The sequence below is a fragment of the Amborella trichopoda genome, chromosome 5 (genome assembly GCF_054954075.1).
Source record: "Amborella trichopoda isolate Santa Cruz 75 chromosome 5, AtrichopodaSantaCruz75HAP2 v2.0, whole genome shotgun sequence".
NCBI classification, from domain to species: domain Eukaryota; kingdom Viridiplantae; phylum Streptophyta; class Magnoliopsida; order Amborellales; family Amborellaceae; genus Amborella; species Amborella trichopoda.
The window spans coordinates 20,701,744-20,719,373 of record NC_142340.1 but is presented as its reverse complement, the minus strand read 5'-3'; the positions used below and the strand labels follow the sequence as shown (position 1 = coordinate 20,719,373).

Here is a 17,630-nt window from a genome sequence, read left to right as displayed (position 1 = left end):
ATACACAAATGAAAATCTTGAAAATGGACGGCCTAGATAAATGCGTTGCAAGATGCACTATTTTTTAGACTTAAAAACTTTTCTTATATATATTCATACATCTTGATGTCGAGATGATCAAATAGAGGGTTTTTCAACATTAAAACAACCTTTTTGATAAAGTTTTGAGGTGCATCTGTAATTCTACATTTTAAGGTTGCAACCTTATATAAATCTTTCCTTTAAGATATATATATATATATATATATAGAGGAAAATATCTGCATAGCTCCTATTTTTAAGTTTCATTTCACAATATACTCAAGGTTTTAAAAGATATCTCGAAGCATAAAAATTGTAGATTTTATTTCTTCTAACTCCTTGAGCTAATTTAAACAATTTTTTTAGGTCAAACAAATTTAAAAAGACATGTCTTTTCTCAACGCCATCCTTCCATACTTCTAGAGAGAGAGAAGGGCTTCATATTATATAATATATAAATATCTTATATTATATTATATATTTATTATATCATATATAATATTTATATTAGTATTGATTATATTATATATAAATTTTTATTATATTACATATGATATTTATATATTATATTATATATAATATACAAATATAAAATATTTATTGTATATATAATATTTATATTATTATATTATACATAATATGTAAATATCTTATATTATACTCTATATTATATTTAATATATATTTATTATATTGTATATAATTATATAAATATACTATATTATATTATATTATATATTATATGTTATACATTATATATGATATATATTTATTATATATAAATATCTTGTATTATATTATAATAAACATCATATTATATAATTCAAATATACATTAATATATGGGTACGGTTTCTATAAGGTTGCAACCTTAAATAATATAATTAAGGCGCACCTCCAAATTTTATCATAACATGTAATTTTGTTGTAAAAACAATTCTTAGGATTATCTTAAAATATATTTTCATATCTAATTAGAAAATTTTAAACTCCAAAACTAGTTAAAATTGAAGAGATCTATACACAAATGAAAATCTTGAAAATGGACAGCCTAAATAAATGTGTTGCAAGATGCACTATTTTTTAGACTTAAAAACTTTTCTTTATATATATTAATACATCTCGATGTCGAGATGATCAAATAGAGGGTTTTTCAACATTAAAACAACCCTTCTGATAAATTTTTGAGGTTGCATCTGTAATTCTACATTTTAAGGTTGCAACCTTATATAAACCTTTATATATATATATATATATATATATATAGGAAGAGATCTGCATAGCCTTTATTTTTAAGTTTCATTTCACAATATATTCAAGGTTTTAAAAGATATCTCGAGGCATAAAAATTGTAGATTTTATTTCTTCTAACTCCTTGAGCTAATTTAAACAATTTTTTTAGGTCAAACAAATCTAAAAAGACATATCTTTTCTCAACGCCATCCTTTCATACTTCTAGAGAGAGAGAAAAAGGCTTCATAGAGGTGAGAGGTTACTGAGAGGAAAGGGAGAGCTGTTTGGAGAAACACAAGAGGAGAGAGAAAGTGAAAGACGCATGAAGAGAGAGAAAGAGAGAAGTTTGAGATATATAAGTGAAGAGAGAAAAATGATTGGTTTTAGAAAGAGTATATATTTTTCACATTTGTTTAAGTCAAAAATAGGTTTAAAGTGGCCAAAAGGATAGAATACATTTTTTGAAACTTTAAGTTTATCAATAAATGAAACTTAAAAATAAGAGATATGGTCTATATATATATATATATATATATATATATATATATATATATATATATATATATATATATATATATATATATATATATATATATATATATATATATATATATATATATATATAATGAGACGGTGTGTTGGCCAATTTTTGCCATTGGATTCTGTTGAATCCGAGGGAAGAAATTAAAACTTCAAATCTCATTTGCCAGCCTCTATCTCCGGCCTAAGCGATAAACCAGAGGAGTTGAGAGAGAGAGTTTTTTCTGGAGAGAGTGACGTGGAGACCATTGGGAGGGAGACGGAGAAAGAGGAACGGGAGGCATTTTCTACAGCCAAGCAAAAATCTCTCTTTCTCTCTCTAAGTACTCTCTCTATCAATATTGTCTCTTTCTCTCTCTAAGTACTCTCTCTATCAATATTGTCTCTTTCTGTCTCTAGATTGCGGCATTTCTATGCATCTTCACAAGCCGGCACGCCATTACCACACCACTCCAAGCTTTCTTCCATTTAAAAAGATAAAAAAATCTTTGTTTCTAAGACCAGGTCTCTTTGAAAGCTTCTTTATCTCATACATCGATCGTCAACGTCGATCTCAGCTTGAGACGGTTCAGATCCTCCAGCTTCTGCTCTGTACACGTCATTAAGATCTGGTCTAGTGCTTTTTAAGAAGCCCAGTCTCCATTTCCCATAGGATTCTTTAGTTGCAGAGAGAAGAAGCACTGTGATGATCAAAACATGGCGTCGAAAATGAAGTATTTTTTAGTGTTGAATACAGTGACTTCTACAAAACATGTTTTGTAGAGCATTAGGTGAAGGGACCAGGTCCTGTTCGAAGGCTTCACATCTCCATGGGCACCGTCCACCTCATCTTCTGAGCGGTTCTAATTTCTCTAGTCCTGCTCTATATGTGCTTTTAAGATCCATTTGAGCATATGAATGAGCCCTAGGGGTTTGTAGTTGCAGAAGAAGATATGTTTTTTATATAAAAAGGGCTAGCAAATGAAAGATTTTGACAGTTTTGAATCTCCGGAGCTTACCCCTTTATTTCAGGGGTCATGGAGCCAATCTGTACAAAAAGGTACAAAATTGCTTTAAAACTCAGGTTACTGTATAGTTTTCTTTCCAAAAAATGGAAGGAAAGTCTGGAATTTGGTGTGAAGTATTGGATTTTTAGTGAAAAGTTGGTGTTGAACATTCAGAAGGAATGAGATATTGAGTTATGAGTTAACTAAATTAGCACCCTTTTTTTGTCAATTTTGGTATTTTTTATGTACTTTAAGCGTTGAAGTTGAGATTTACTACTCATGCTTGGATTTCACTTTTGATTTCAAGGGATCAGACTAAACTATGCACTTTTGGCAAGAAAATGTCCATTTTCAAGTGTAATTTACTATGATTTTCACTGCAAAGGATATCCAACTGCATTTCTCAAAATATCTTTTGATCAGTGTTTCTTTTCACAGATTTTAATCTCTGCATTATGCGTTTATTGTTCAGTAAAAGTGATGTAACTTTTGGTAGCAACAATATGCATTTATTTTTTAGAATCTCGTGATGCTTTTGGTATATAAATATAGAAAATTTAAGGAATATCTTTGCTAGAAACCTTGATAGTATTGAACTACTGATGTTGCTTAACATGAAATATCTCTTTATAGCGTTAAATAAATCCTTTTTTGAACTATAAATTGATAATTTCACTGAACCTTATTGAAATCTCTAGAAATATGGAAAGATATTATGGCTTCATTGACCATAGAAGATTGTCTGTTCAGTTTGCTGTAAAACCCCAGTTCATGGTTTAATTTTTTGGGTTTCCTTTTCCTTTTGGTTTTTCTTTTTTAAGAATTGAGGAACTTTGTGATTAGTTTTAATTTTTTTTTGGAATTTTAGTGGAATGTTCTACTGCCTTCGTCCTAAGGGAAATACCCCAATCATTCGGATCTGTAGTTGTAGAGTAGAATCAACAATTGATTCTTTGCTTTGATAATTTACAATCAATCAACATTTTGCCCCCCAATATACAAGTCTGCTCTATGTGGCAGAAGCTTAAGGGATGTTTCAAATGCATAATTTTTAATCTACCTACAATGAAGTTTTCTTGTCAACTTGAATTTTCATGTTAGCAAAAATAGTCACTATATATGATATTTGTAAACATGTATCAGTTTTGGTTTTGCTGCGACAATGATCCAAGCCATTAAATTTCTACTCACCTCATATTTACTAGGTAATCGATTCAGAATCATGCCACCCCCAAATGGCTGGAGCCAAGGGCTCCTCATGTGCCATTGAAGGGTGTGATTGCAAGGTCATGAGCGAAAAGAGACGAGAAGACATACTCCCTTGTGAGTGCAACATCAAGATATGCAGAAATTGCTATCTAGACGCTGTAAAGACAGGCGGGGGTATATGCCCTGGTTGCAAAGAGCCTTATAAGAATGGAGGTGACTTAGAAAAAGTAGGCCTAGATTCAGAGAGGCCTATGCATTTGGTTTATGAATTCGTATAACGGTGCTATTCCATCTTGGTTTTCTGATGTTGTTTATGAGTTCAAGTTGCCAACTGAAATTTCTGCAATTTTTCTAAGAGAAGAAAATAACTTAAAGCCAAAGAAGTTTTTGAGGATGGAAGAGGAGCAAAGACACACTCACTCTCTCCGATCAACTCTCAGTTCTGCAATCGCTGCACCTTCGAGACCTCCTCAAAGCTGCTGCCCAAGAACCCAATTGCACCAACCATGAAATCCAAAACACCTCTTCCAGCCTCTTCCAGAAGTGGAACCCGAAGATGAATGGAAGACAGGATAAGAAAGGAATTGAATTTCATTGAGTTAATTCAATAAATATTTTCCTTAGCCATCATCAAAATCAGATGGCATCACCTATACATGTTTCTTTTTACTTCAGGTCTTTGCAACTTTGGTAGCAATCATTTGATTCATTTGATCTTCTAATTAATACGATCTATGTAATCCATTGTTTCCAAATCAATTGTATCGGCAAGGGTCATAGTAATTATTTGGAATAATATTCAGTCTACATCAAGTGAATTGGATATCTTTTACTTATTCAAAGCCATTATGCCTCTTCTCTCCTAATATGTGATTGATCTTTATGAATTCTCTGCACAAATTCAAAGCTCCTTGCAAAGTAACAATCACAATTTCAAAGCTTATTGCAAAGTAACATCCATATCCTACAAAGCTGCTTGTTTTTTGCTTGTTTTTTTTTACATATCTATTGTGAATAATGTCAATTGAATTCTAATCAGGGATTAAAAAATCGCCGAGTCGAATTGGATTCGCCCTGTTCGACTCGAGAATCGCCAGAGAACAAGCCGATTCCACGAATAAATCGGGAATCGCCCGTATCTAGAGAGAACCAGGCTATTCCCAACAGTGACTAGCGAGTCAGATCGAGTCACCCTCAAGAACACCGGCTGCACAGTGTTCTTCATGGGATTTCTATTTTTTTTGTCATTTTGTTATCGATTTTCAACTTTTTCATCCTTATGAACAAATCTTACAGGCTTTAATTCAAATTTCGCATCAATTTCAGCCAATAAAACGAATTAAAAAGCACTGGCTTTTATCAACAAATTTCAATCGAAGAGTGAGTTTTAGGGTTTCCGCCATTTCACTGATTTCAAGAGAAAGAACGCAACATTTTTTGTAGAATTCAAGGTGAGTGATCGTAAGAGTGTTGGTCAGAATTTTGTGTTCATAATTTGTGATTTTCTTGGAGGAATACATATCAATTTTGAGTTTGAAGGCACGGGTGCACAAAGAATAGGTAAGACTGTGTTTTTTTTTTTTTTTCCACCATGCGATTAAATTCAATCAATATTTTACAAATCATGTATTAAATTTATAGGGTTTTGATTCGTTGTAATGTTGTTTATCATCGCATGTATTCAATTTGATTATATTTATTCAATTTAAGTTGGATTTTGTAGAAAAAAAGAGTGATGTCTGTTAAAAAAAAATGGACTGTGTTTTTTTTTTTTTTTCTGCCATTTTCTCAATTTCAGTAAATATTTTGCAAAGAATGTGTTGAATTTATAGGGTTTTTATCCGTTATAGTGTTGTTTATCATCACATGTATTCAATTTTATCTGATTTATTCAATTTGACCTTCATTTTTTAGATTGAATGACTGATGTCTGTGAAGAACTGCGTTTTTTTTTTTTTCCTCAATTCAATCGATTTTATTTAATATTTTGATAATAATATGTTAATATTATAGGGCTTTGATTCTTTATAGTGTTATTTATCAAAACATGAATTCAATTGGATGTAATTTATTCGATTTGAGGCGGATTTTTTAGCTGGAATGACTGATATTAGGTTGGTCTGTGAAGACCTGGGTTTTTTTTATTATTATTCATGATCAATTTTTTTGAGAAATCGTGATTTTTTGAAAAATTGTTTTTGATTATCAATAGGAATTAAACAATATTTTTAATTTTTATTGTTAAATTTCTAATTCAAAAAATTGCATGTTGATAGATTATTTATGCAAAAAAATATATTTTATTATATTTTTAATGCAAAACTGTATTTTTAATTTGTTGTTAATGCAAAAAAATACATTAACAAATACATGTTGTGAAACTGTAATATATTTTTAATGCAGTTTTGCATTAAAAATTTATTTTTAATTTTTTAAATTTTTAAGGCAAAAAATACATGTTGTTAAACTGTATTATCATGAGGAATTAAAGTGAATATCATTGTAAAAAAATCGTGACATGTTATTATATTTTTAATGCAAAACTGTAATTTTTAATTTGTTGTTAACGCAAAAAAATACATTAACAAATACATGTTGTTAAATTGTATTATAATTTTAATGCAGTTTTGCATTAAAGAAGTATTTTTAATTTTTTAATTTTTTAAATTTTTAATGCAAAAAATACATGTTGTTAAATTGTATTATCATGAGGAATTAAAGTGAATATCATTGTAAAAAAATCGTGGCATGTTATTATATTTTTAATGAAAAACTATATTTTTTAATTTGTTGTTAATGCAAAAAAAAACATTACCAAATACATGCTGTTAAACTGTATCCTATTTTTAATGAAGTTTTGCATTTAAAAAAAAATTTTAATTTTTAAAATTTTTAAGGCAAAAAATACATGTTGTTAAACTGTATTATCATGAAGAATTAAAATGAATATCATAGTAAAAAAATCGTGTCATGTTATTATATTTTTAATGCAAAACTGTATTTTTAATTTGTTGTTAATGCAACAAAATACATTAACAAATACATGCTGTTAAACTGTATTATATTTTTAATGCAGTTTTGTATTAAAAATTTATTTTAAATTTTTTAAATTTTTAATGCCAAAAATACATATTGTTAAACTGTATTATCATGAGGAATTAAAGTGAATATCATTGTAAAAAAATCGTGGCATGTATGATAATTATATTATCTTGCAATTTCAATTTTATTATTCAATTTTTAATACAAAAAATGTATGTTCTTGATAATTGAGTTGTAGCCATGTTTGGAGCTTTTTTTTTTTATTATATTATCTTGCATATTTGTAATTGAGATGTATGAATATTTGTGATCATTTCAATCGAGTTGGGATTGTGCCGACTATATCATTGTAAATTTTATTTGTGACATTGTGAATGACTATATGAGTGTAAATGTTCTTTGTATCAAATATATGTGTTGGCATTATGGATGACTATATTAATGTAATTTTTTTCTTGATTCTAAGTGTGACTTATACAGACCTTTTTTATCTATAATGTTGCATAAATATTATTTTTTTCTCAGTAGGAACTAATTCATATTTGTCGAAATGAAGATTTGTGACAAGTCCATATGTATTAGCATTGTGAATTGCTATACCATTGTAAATATATTTTTTATTGATATTATATCAATGTAAATTTATTGTTCTATATGTAGTGGCTGATATAGGCTATTTTTATCTATAATGTTGCATAAATAAATTATTTTTCTCAGTAGCAATTAAAATATTTTTGTCAATTGAAGTATTTTGCATTAACAAATATAACTTCATGAACTACCCCTACATAATATCACTCCACATGATGATTATTTTTCATGTTCAACTGTCAGATTAATTTTTAACCTTTTACATTTTAAAGTTGAACCATGGCAAGATCTGCGGAAGACCCTACGTGGCAACATGGGGTCAGACTTGATCCCAACAAAAAAGATAAAATTATTTGTAATTACTGCCAAAGAGTGATAAATAGTGGGGTACATAGGTTCAAGCAACACTTGGCAAGGGTTAAAGGAGATGTTTTTGCGTACAATAGTGTCCCTAATAATGTAAGAAAGCAGATGACGACATTTCTCAAGGCTACCAAAGGTAAAAAAATTGCAACGTAGAGGATAGATGAGGAGATAGCTAGTTTATATACGTCATCAAGCGGGAATAATCCAGAAGAGCAATATAATAATGACTTGGAGATGACCATAAGAATGAGTTTATATGAAACATACTAGAGAGAACGCGAGTTTAGAATGCCTGGTGGTTATTACATGGGCATACATGGTGGGCCTAACTCAGACATGCTTAGTGGGCCCAGCTCGAGCGTGTATGGCGGGCCCAGCTCAAATATGTATGGAAGGGTTGGTGGCAATATGTATCAAGAGGAATCATACGTTGAAGAAATTGTTTTTAGCTTACCTAGGAGTGCCAGTATTGCAGGTCATGGTTGTATAGACCTATTTCTTTCAAAGCCTAAGTCAGAACAGATGACCCTCAAAGGCATGGTGAAAAGTACGAGAAAAATGTTGGGTAGATATATATGAAAATAGTTCTACAATAAAGGGATCCCCTTTGATGCAGCCAATAGCTCATATTTTCCACCTATGGTCAACGCAATCTAGAGAGCCGGGCCCGAGGTAAAACCCCCGACAGCATATGAGCTCAGTGGGCCAATATTGGATGAAAGGGTGGAGGAAGTTAGAAAGTGGATTGAAGAATATAAACAGAGTTGGTCAAGAACAGGCATTACTCTCATAAGTGATGGTTAGTTGAATAAAGTTAGCAAAAATGAGTTTAACATACCTCAAAGATCATAGTATAACTTCCAAAATACACAAGATAATCACATAAAACCAGTTTTAGTTTAAGCTATACCCACAAGATCATCAACCCACAAATTTTTAAGCTCAACAGAAATCACAACAACGAATATATAGTATATAACAATTTAATAATGAGAAATCACAACAAATTTTTTGACTAAAAAAAAGGGGCGCTTTGAAAGTTGTGAAAAAAGGGATCCATCATGGGAATCAAACCTCAACATGCTCTACATATTGTAATATAGTATATAATAATTTAATATATTATATTAATATAATAGAATAATATACTATAATATTCTAGACACCCCAATTTTGATTAAGGAAACCGCAGTGGACGAAAACGCCCCAGGGAAACCATCCTGACACTTGAACCATTCGCACCTACTTTAACCCATCCGTAAAATATGTCAAAATAATAATCAAACTCACCAAACCAGGAGCACCTTAGGAAGAAGGATGATTTGGCGCCACTCTCAGTGCCGCTGGTGCAATTATCAACAACAACAGAAGGCAAAAAGAATACAGCATGCAAAAAACGGCCGAAAGGAGAGTGATGGGCCCGACGCCACTACTAATGGCACCAGCACCCCTTGAAATTCCACCAGACCAATCTCACCCCAAAACAACTGCAGTCTGCATAAGTGACATAAAGCGAAGTAATGATGTTTATCAGTATGGACTAACATATGTCAGACTGTACTGATGTGATCTCTGACAATGGTATGAGCATACATGCCAATTTTAGGTAAACTAGGAAGTGTCTCGTCAGCCGTCGAAAGTACGATGCATCAGAATAATTGTCAGAAACCATCGCCATTCAAAATTGTGTTGGAGGAGTTCCAAGTAGCATTTGACCTTGATCAAAAGCCCCAAAGCATGACACGTGGCATTTTTGAAGGTAGAGCAGTTCCAAGTGGTGCCGACACCACTACTGGTGGCGCTTAAACTCTGACACATTGCCCACAGAATTATACCCATTTCAGCCACATGACAAGAAAGCTATTAATGCAGCATTTTTTATCAGAGGCGGTAATCAATGCTGATTCAGGCAAACCCGATGCCGATGCCAATGCCAGTGGCACCAAAGGCATTCGAACTAGCACCTAGGGATGGATGGTCAAGATCGACCCCAAAAACAATCCAATAGTTGTTTTGAGACTGATTTGGCTATAAATAGGCCTCTTGGCCGGAGCCTAATTTTCGCATACTAAGTGTGTAAGCTCTGTCGAACTAAACTTAAGTAAAAGGGAATTTTCACATGATAAGTATGTAAGCTCTATTGAATTAAACTTAAGCCAAGGGGGAATTTTCACATAACAAGTGTATAAGTTCTGCCTGAGTAAACCCCGAATTAAATCCAAACCCTTATCCAAGCTTCTAAACTTGAAATTTTAACCTATTTGACCAGACTTCGTGCAGAAAGTGATTTGGAAAATCAGACCTTCTGGGTCCCCTTCCTCCTACATTCACTTGCTCAGTCCAAACCCAAAGGACCGTGATTGATTGTGCAACCACTTGTTCTGAATTAGCACCGACTCTGGGTGTCAGGCCTAAGGGCCCGGTCTAGAGTTTCTCATTTCTCTCTCTTTAATTTTATATCATGTTGTCCATGTTTTCTCGTGTTCTTCCATTAATGAGAATTTAAGGTTTTCTTTGAATAATCTCTCTCTCTCTCTCTCTCTCTCTCTTCATAAGATCCTCCATTAAAGCTCACATTCTCTTCTCTCTTCTCTTTTATTCTCAAACATAAGCATTGATAAGGTTCATCTTATTTCTTCATCTTCAATGTTTTATTCTTATTTATGAGCATGATTTAAAGCTTTCTTAATTTAGCTCGGTTTGCTTCTTTGTCTGATCTTGTAGCCTTCTCTTCTACTTCTAAAAAGATCTTCATAAAGACCGTCATCTCTTTATTAAACCCTTTCCAAAACTTCTTTTGAACTCCAAGGCTAAGGTACACAAAAAGCTGGCTTTGTAGGCAGTCTGAGCGAGATATGGCCTTGTAGCTCGATTCTCGATTAGGGCGTAATTTGACGGGACCCTTTTTCTATCAGCTCTTTTGACCTGTTTCACCTGAAACCAAGGTGTGGAACCAAGTTCCCTACCTGTAATTTTTAGTATAAACAGCCTAACACCTACCGTGGGGCCCATCAAGCTTTCCTTGCACTATAGCTGTTGAAGTGACACTTTGAATCTTATTGCTAAGGGGCACCATCAACCTAAAGTTCATCCGGCTCCCGTAAACCGTTCTTTTGCCTTCTTGAGACCTGAAACTGACGAAAGACATAGGAAATAGCTCTGAAGCCATTCTCAGTAACTTCCACCCATCTCGACAGTCTCTTTTTGTGCTTCCTAGAACTTCAAAAATCTATCACCAATGACAACAGCGTTGGCACCATTGCCAATGGCACACCTCTGAGTCTTAGAAAGCCCTTCTGGCCTTTCGGTTTCTTTCTTGGAGCACTATTAAAGGACAATATGTCGTTAGTGACAATTGCATTCGCGCATATGCCAAGAGGTTTCGTCTCGGTCCTCTATCCTTTCTACCTTACTTGCTCCTTAGGGTAGGTTTACTACTTGTCTACACCATCTTTTGATCTTTCAGCCTTGTTTGCTTAGAGTTCTATGAAGGAACATATTGGCATTATTGACAATGACACTGACGCCACTGGCACAGGTGCCATAACGTTGCATCCATGTTCCTCACTTTATTATCTCTTTTATCTAGTAGAATAGTTTCCTTACCTCCTTGCATCTTTCTGCCACCTCTGCAGTCTTGAAACAGAGGGTTCCTCACCCTCATTTTGCATTGTGCCTCGAGAAGGGTTACACTCGGCTCAAGGCACACCAGGCTCGACATAAGCCACGCCTTTCACTGGAACTGCGCGGTCAGCTCATGACCCAAAGCGCACATTATTAGGCACCAACGTGCCTGGTACTTACTCATTGTTGGGGCACCAAGCTCTTCACCCTCAATGTGCTTTGGTTGACTCTTCAACCTGAGCACGCATCGCTTGGCACCCGTGTGCCTGGTATTTACTCATTGCTGGGGCGTCTAACCCTTCACTTTCATTGCGCTTTGACCAGCCTTGTCGGCTCAGAGTGTGCATTGCTCAGTATCCACCGGCCTTGTCGGCTCAGTGCATTGCTCGGTACCCACCGTACATTTCATTCATTTGTTTGTTTGTGCACATTCTTGTATGTTTGCCACACTTTGTCATGTGCACTTGTGTTGATTGACATACTTATTGCACGCACATATAAAATCTCTTACAAAAATAGCGCCCTCATGCTCTCGGAATAAGGACCCAAGTTTTAAAGGAAGAGCAGCGGGGATTGTAGGCCCACAATGGGAGAGCTCCCCACATCCTCTGTCCAACCCCATTGGCCTCTAAGAACACCCCCACAATACTTTGGTCCCAAAACAGCTTATACGAGAGATTCATATCAAAAGTGGGCGGTACCCTGTTACCCGACATCATTTCTCATAAAGGCTTACCCTAAGTAGTACTAATATGACTCAAATCCCCCTCAGGGCTGGCCACACCATAGACTTGACTGTCGTAACTCAAGCTATTCTCCAAGCCATAACCAACCCAAGCTTAGGACATGCAGTGAACCTTTTAGCCCGACCCAATCTAGAACCATCCCAGTTTGGTCGAGTGCAACGTGACTCGGGCATGGTTCTAAACCGACCCTCCTTTGATATGTCCTACCACTTTAACCCTTCCCAACTTAGGGAGACACCACCTGTCCCCATAGCACCAACTTACACAACAATACATCAATTGACATCCATTTACCCGGCGGTCCAACCAGCCACTCTGAGTAGGAACCCTTGGGTACCCTCTGCACAGGTGGATGCCAAGTACCTATCTTTGGAAAATCAGGTCAAGGTCTTGAGAGGATCCCTACAAAACATATGAGAGTTGATGACCCAGCCCTCATGGACCCTTATGATAAATCTTACTTAGATGGCCTTAACAATCTCCCCATAAACTTTATACCACCAGATTTTTGAAATCGCTTCAATGGGAAGGGAGACGCTAACCTACATGTGATGAGTTTTTTACTAATCGTCCCTACCCTTCATGACAAACCAACTGCCCTAAAGGTGATGTTTGTTCATAGTCTCATAGGAGACTTCGTCACATGGTACAATAATTGTGTGAGGGACTTCCCCGAGGCATCTTGCCGAGATATGTTTAAGAATTCATGACGGATCATCAGGGCCAAAAAGCCACGCCTGATCTCCCTCGGGGAACTAGTAGCGTTCAAACAAGGACCTGACACAGCGTTCACCGACTTCGTCAACCGTTTCAATGGTATGGTCACAAGAGTCACGGAATGTTGTCTCTCAGACCCTGCCAATATCAGCATGATGCTGGAAAATCCCAACCTAGAATACAAGACATTTTTCAGTCTTGGCTGTGTCCCTCAGACTTTCCACATTATGTCGAATAGGATCACATTATACAAAAGGACCAAGTCTCAACTAGCTAGTACTAAGTTGATCGAAAACCAAGTAATTAACAAGCTCCCAAGAAAAATGGCTTGAGGGAAGGCACAACCAGCTGGGTAGGTGAATCAAATCATACTCCACCAGACAGCCCCGGACAATTGGAACCCTTCGGCTAATCAAAATCAGCAAGGAACTGGGTTGTAGACAAGAACATGTACAAGCCATATAATCAACCCATAAGACCACAAAGGCACTTCACAACCCTAAGGCAACCTTTGGCTGATGTCCTTCATCAACTCCTCAAGGAGGGAGACCTAGTGCTTCTTCCCCAAATGCCACCGCTATATGAGGTGAAGGACAAGACCAAATGGTGTGAATGGCATCAGTATTACCACCACCCCACTCATGATTATATCGCCTTGAAGCATCAAATCAAAAACCTAATAGAAAAAGGAGTAATCAAGGTAGTTAAGCCAGATGAGCCCGTTCAAGAGGCAAACCAAAAGATGGGAATCTATGTCGAACCACTACCAAGTGGCAATCCTCAAACAAGCAGACCGCTCATGATAAGCATGGAGGCCCCAACAGTCGACCCAAAGGGAAAAATAGTAGTCGCAACTATTCATGAGGATCCATACATCATAGATCGCTCCTGATCCATCTTTCCCTGTATGATACCTGCTACCACAACCTTCTATGTCCCAAGGAAATCTACCTCTTGAAAGCCTCCGACACAACCTCAAGAGGTTGAGATTCCCCATAATGAGAAACTCCACAATGAAAAAGCCGAGGAAGATGGTCAATCCTCTCCTACCAACCTGGGAGATATCAGCGTTGAAGGCAGCCACCATACCAAAAAAACCATCCAATTAGCAGGAGCATACGAGGAAGTTGACACATGGATTAATGAGGAACCCTCATACGTCCTTGCCGATAGGGTGATCACATGCCTCACTAAGCACAGCCCCCACTTCGAGCCTACCCGACTCAGGGTCGAAACCTTGTAAGAGAGGATAAGGAATCCTTCTCCTACACTTCAACCCCCTTTCAATAACCCGAGTTTAGGCACTCGACCGACCCATGAAGGGGCAACTTATAGTATTCCTGATACCTATGACCTCCCAACTCATCTAGATAAGATCCCAATATCTATATCTATCCTAGATTTACTTAAGAGTTCCCCAACCCACTGGTGACAAATTGAGGGCGTGCTCCAAAAAGCACACATCTCCCCCAATATGGGGCTGGAAGAACTCAATGGGATGAGCGCCCAATTGACAGCTTTAATGCCTCTCATTTTTAATGACAATGATCTTCCTACTGACTTTGATAGATGCCACAATTGGGCGCTCTACATAACTGTTTATGCCACAGGGCATACGATTTCTAGGGTACTCATAGATAATGGGTTAGCCCTCAACATTTGTCTGGTAAGGACATTTGAGAGGATAGGCATAGATCTAGCCTTTTTAAAATCCTCTCAGCTCACCATCACAGCCTATGATGGGAGCAAGAGGCAAGCAAAATGCATTTTGCCACTAGCGCTTACGATAGGACCTATATCCCAAATAGTGAGATTTCATGTCTCAGATATAGACCACTCATTCAACCTGCTTCTAGGGCGGCCTTGGCATCATGAAAATCTGGCCATAGCCTCGACACTTCACCAATGTCTCAAAATTCCTACGGCTCGAGGGATAGTTACGGTTTTCGTCGACCATCCTCAAACAATTAATCTACTCGACCTTGATCAGTCATGGAGCATCAATGACCGGGGAGCTATGACTTCCCCCCCCTGGTGATATATGATGAACCTCAATTCACCACTATAACATTCAAGGAGGACAACCCTGCCCTCGAAAAATTCTGGAGCTCTCCTTATTTCGAACAAATTATATTATGCTATGAAAGGTACAATTATGGGTCGCCCGAAGCCTGGCACATACAACCACACTGGGCATTTTATAGAGTGGGGGATGTAAGGTAGTAGGCAATGCATCTCAGTTCATCCAAGCACAACAAAACCACTTATGCACCTAGCTCATAGAATCATTTCCCACAAATATAGGATGCCTCAACCCATTGGTTCCCTTCTCCAATAGCTTCCCTGAAGGGTATTAAGGAGGGGATCAATTTGGCCACCCATCGAAGAGAGAGGGTGGCAAATCAGAAAGTGCACATGGCTGGTAGCTACCCTCTCGCAGGAGCATACTGTTCATCTACTCCCTCATGCAAAACACCTACTTAAAAATATTATTTGTCTAAAATTACAAACCACTTAAGGATTGCTAGATAATTATTTTCAAAAGAAAAAAAAATTGAATTTTGAGTTTTGTGATACTTAGATCTAGCCCTTCAAAATTTCGATGGTCTCTATTCAGTCTTGACATATTTATTTGTTGAGCTTTAAAGTACTCCATGATGTTTATTTTATGAAATCAGACTCTTTGAATTAATCTTCACTTTGGATCTCCACATTTCATGTGTCGAGGGTAAAATGATAATTTGCCCCTTGCATATTAAAAAGGGCCAAAATAAGGTGCATGTCCAGCTCTCTCTAAGCCCCTTCTCTTTTCCTTCACAATCTGACTAGCATTTACCGCTTACATTTGTAGCCCCCAACCTCTTTCTTAAATTTGAGTTTTCTAAAAAAAAAAAAATTCCATATGAAAAACACTTAACTGAAATGTGAAGAAAACCACTATAGGGTGATATTCTAGCTTAAGTAAGGACCTCTTAATCTTTTTCTTTTCTATTTTATGTTTGGCTACTTGACAACCGTACTTAATAAAGAGGAAGCATTACAATAAGGAGATTACATTATCATAAATCAAAAGCATAGCTAAAAAAGCACCCCTTTTTAGCCAAAGAATCAACTAACGCATTAGCTTCCCTATAAACGTGACAAAAAAAGACCGCTAAGGTAGCCCCCAAGTCCAAAATCTGTAGCCATAAAGACTGCAATTGCCACACTCATGTTGTTCTTTTTTACACCATTTAATCACATTCATCGAATCACTCACTGTCGTGCGAAAAGATCCCACACTCTTCTCCTTAAAAAAAGCTTTAATCCTTGAAGAAGAGAAGCCAATTCAACATGGTTGATAGTGGTAAACCCACATAGGCCAGCATAAGCGAAGATGACATTGTCATTCCAATCTCTAACCACCCCCAAACCAGTTTGGCCCAAATTACGTAATGAACTCCCATCGAAATTGAGCTTATAAGAGTCTTGCATGGGAGGTTACCATTTAACCTGAGTCTGGCACTTCATAGTCCCCAACTTAAATAAATTACAGCCATGCTTAATAACATTCAAATATCATTCAAAATCCTTTCCACCGGCAAGACTTTGCCTTCAAAAGTACGATGGTTTCTCTCTACCAAACCTCCCACAGAATAGCACCCCTAAGAATTTTCCAAACTAGATCATATCCAAAACATTGGGTGGCATCGCTAAAGAAATATCCAAATGTTGAAAGCTCCAACTACATATTATCAAAATAAAAAGACAACGTAGGAATAAATGAGCCCTAGATTCCCTAGTACTCTTCTCTTCGATCATCGATTTAAAAGGTTCTAAATTTTTCTCCAACCTTCCCTGCAACAACGCTTCTCTTCAATAGTCAAATTAAACAAGTCGTCAAATTTCTCTCTCTACTACAACAAAATCACACATCAATCTACAATCAACTAGATTCTATAGACAAAAAACTAGAGTAGCACCGCAATCCAAGATCTATCGACAAGCAAGGCATTTCCCACCACAACCAACACTTCAATAAGTCTAAAAAACATAGGAAATCAAAATTGATCCCAATTCTCTCTCTATAGAAAGCTCAAACAACTGAAAACAGCAAGCTTTTTTTTATTTCTATAATTGCTTTTCTTATCGACTTTGCCCTTTCTTAGCTTTTTCTCTCTTTATCTCTTGCTGCAAATGAAAGAAGAGTTTTGCGAAAAACCGGAGATAGCAAAGAGGCTGGAGAAGGTGAGAGGGCATAGAGAGAGAGAGAGGATGGAAGAAAAAAGACAAGGAGAGAAAGGGGAACGAGATAGAACCTGATATGGGAAAGAGGCGGAGAAGGTGAGGGTATAAGAGAGGATGGAAGAAAAAAGAAAGAGAAGGGAAACAAAAATTCATCCATTTTGAGGAGATGAGGGCAAAATTTTCATAGCCAAAGAAACCCTAGAGGACGTCAGAGGGCCAAACTCAAAACAATAACATGAGAAGTTCGATATATTGAACAATACATACTATAAGGTTGTTTTTTCAAAAAGTCCTATTTTTTTTATATGTAGAGAGTTTATTTCAATTTTT

General features: G+C 36.0%; 1 long non-coding RNA gene across 1 annotated transcript; it reads left to right on the top strand.

The window, feature by feature from the left end:
- Positions 1–1,884: 1,884 nt before the first annotated feature.
- On the top strand, positions 1,885–4,823 carry LOC110008159 (uncharacterized). Its single transcript, XR_002282744.2, has 2 exons — positions 1,885–2,831; positions 3,984–4,823. It is a non-coding gene; the product is annotated as an uncharacterized LOC110008159 (long non-coding RNA).
- Positions 4,824–17,630: the final 12,807 nt, after the last annotated feature.